Source organism: Anastrepha ludens, unplaced genomic scaffold (genome assembly GCF_028408465.1).
Source record: "Anastrepha ludens isolate Willacy unplaced genomic scaffold, idAnaLude1.1 ptg000045l, whole genome shotgun sequence".
NCBI lineage: Eukaryota > Metazoa > Arthropoda > Insecta > Diptera > Tephritidae > Anastrepha > Anastrepha ludens.
The window spans coordinates 122,501-125,000 of NW_026530040.1; the positions used below are offsets into that span (position 1 = coordinate 122,501).

At 27.5% G+C, this 2,500-nt stretch overlaps 1 non-coding gene and 1 pseudogene across 1 annotated transcript; both read left to right on the top strand.

Moving 5' to 3' along the window:
- Nucleotides 1-454: 454 nt before the first annotated feature.
- On the top strand, nucleotides 455-635 carry LOC128870954 (5.8S ribosomal RNA). The gene has a single exon (XR_008455636.1). It is a non-coding gene; the product is annotated as a 5.8S ribosomal RNA (ribosomal RNA).
- Nucleotides 636-1,073: 438 nt separating this feature from the next.
- Nucleotides 1,074-2,500, top strand: part of LOC128870981 (large subunit ribosomal RNA) — a 4,509-nt pseudogene continuing 3,082 nt past the window's right edge.

The window sequence follows — 2,500 nt, forward strand, 5'->3', positions numbered from 1 at the left end:
TCTTTTTATTCTTTTTCATTCAATTTGTTATCCATCAATTATATCATATTAAATATAATATGATGGTACATTTTCTAATGTTTTTTATTATTTTTTCTTTTAAAAACCTTTAAACATGAAAATAGAAAGTTGTACTTATTATTCATTTGATTGAATGATAAGTTAATTTGTTCACAATAACAAAAGTGGTATATATTTATTATTATATTTATATATAAATAAAATGATTAAAAAAATACAAAATAATCAAACATAATAAATACCACCACTGTATTATTGTTGAACTAAGACATTCGCAACTTAATAAAAATGTTTAGAGTTAAATATATTTGATATATATTATTGAAAGAAAATCAATTTATATTTTATTATTATTATTATTTAATTTTACTCTTTCAATTAATATATGCAAAAAAAAATTGACATTTGTTATAAATAAAAATAAATAAAAAAATACTCTAAGCGGTGGATCACTTGGCTCATGGGTCGATGAAGAACGCAGCAAACTGTGCGTCATCGTGTGAACTGCAGGACACATGAACATCGACATTTTGAACGCATATCGCAGTCCATGCTGTTATGTACATTAAATTAAATTTTAAAGTACTGCTTGGACTACATATGGTTGAGGGTTGTAAGACTATGCTAAATAAGTTGCTTATTCTTTTATAAAAATAATTGAATTTAAGCAAATGTGTATATTATTGGATTTTAAATAATTCATAATATTAATAGCAAAAAAATAAAGATATATAATGAATTTTTTATTTATTAATATATTCTTAAAAAAAAAAAATCCTCTCAAATAAAATGAAATAAAAAAAATTTTGAATCTAAGTATTCTCTTTAAAAAATTTTCATATTATTTATATATATATAAAATATTAATTTATATATGTAATTAAAGGAGGAATGTCTAGCATAAAAATTAATTTTTTTTATTCTAGAATTGCCTCATTTTACATAATTATTATTTATAATATATATTTATATAAAAGGAAAAAAGAAAAATAGAGATGAAAAGATGATATAATTATTTATTAAATTGTGAGAAGATAAAAAATATTTTAAAACAACCTCAACTCATATGGGATTACCCCCTGAATTTAAGCATATTAATGAGGGGAGGAAAAGAAACTAACAAGGATTTTCTTAGTAGCGGCGAGCGAAAAGAAAATAGTTCAGCACTAAGTCACTTTGTCTATATGTCAAATGTGAGATGCAGTGTATGGAATATCTTAATATCTAGTATGAGAAATTAACGATTTAAGTCCTTCTTAAATGAGGCCATTTACCCATAGAGGGTGCCAGGCCCGTATAACGTTAATGATTACTAGAAAGATATTTCCAAAGAGTCGTGTTGCTTGATAGTGCAGCACTAAGTGGGTGGTAAACTCCATCTAAAACTAAATATAACCATGAGACCGATAGTAAACAAGTACCGTGAGGGAAAGTTGAAAAGAACTCTGAATAGAGAGTTAAATAGTACGTGAAACTGCTTAGAGGTTAAGCCCGATGAACCTGAATATCCATTATGAAAAATTCATCATTAAATAATTAAAAATAATGTGCATTTTTTTCATATAAGGACATTGTAATCTATTAACATAATAAAGTATTTATCAAAAGATCATTGGTGATATTAAGTTTATTTAAATTAATTTGCTTTTTAAGCATATTAACATAGAATAAATACTAATGATTTGATAAAGTGTTGATAGATTTTATTATATATAATGCTAAAATTCATTTTTTGAATTTTACAAAAAATTTAATATCTATGATATTAATATTTATTTGTATGCATTTATATGATTAACAATGCGAAAGATTCAGGATACCTTCGGGACCCGTCTTGAAACACGGACCAAGGAGTCTAACATATGTGCAAGTCATTGAGTTATATTAAACTTAATGGCATAATTAACTTAACTTAAAAATATAATGGGATTAATTTTTAGTCTATTTTCTTAAATAGTCAATTAATTCAATCCCGGGGCGTTCCATATAGTTATGTATAATGATAATTTATTATTATTTATACCTCTAACTGGAGCGTACCTTGAGCATATATGCTGTGACCCGAAAGATGGTGAACTATACTTGATCAGGTTGAAGTCAGGGGAAACCCTGATGGAAGACCGAAACAGTTCTGACGTGCAAATCGATTGTCAGAATTGAGTATAGGGGCGAAAGACCAATCGAACCATCTAGTAGCTGGTTCCCTCCGAAGTTTCCCTCAGGATAGCTGGTGCATTTAAAAATTATATAAAATAATCTTATCTGGTAAAGCGAATGATTAGAGGCCTTAGGGTCGAAACGATTTTAACCTATTCTCAAACTTTAAATGGGTAAGAACCTCACCTTTCTTGATATGAAGGTTGAGGTTATGATATAATGTGCCCAGTGGGCCACTTTTGGTAAGCAGAACTGGCGCTGTGGGATGAACCAAACGTAATGTTACGGTGCCTAAATTAACAACTCATGCAGATACCATGAA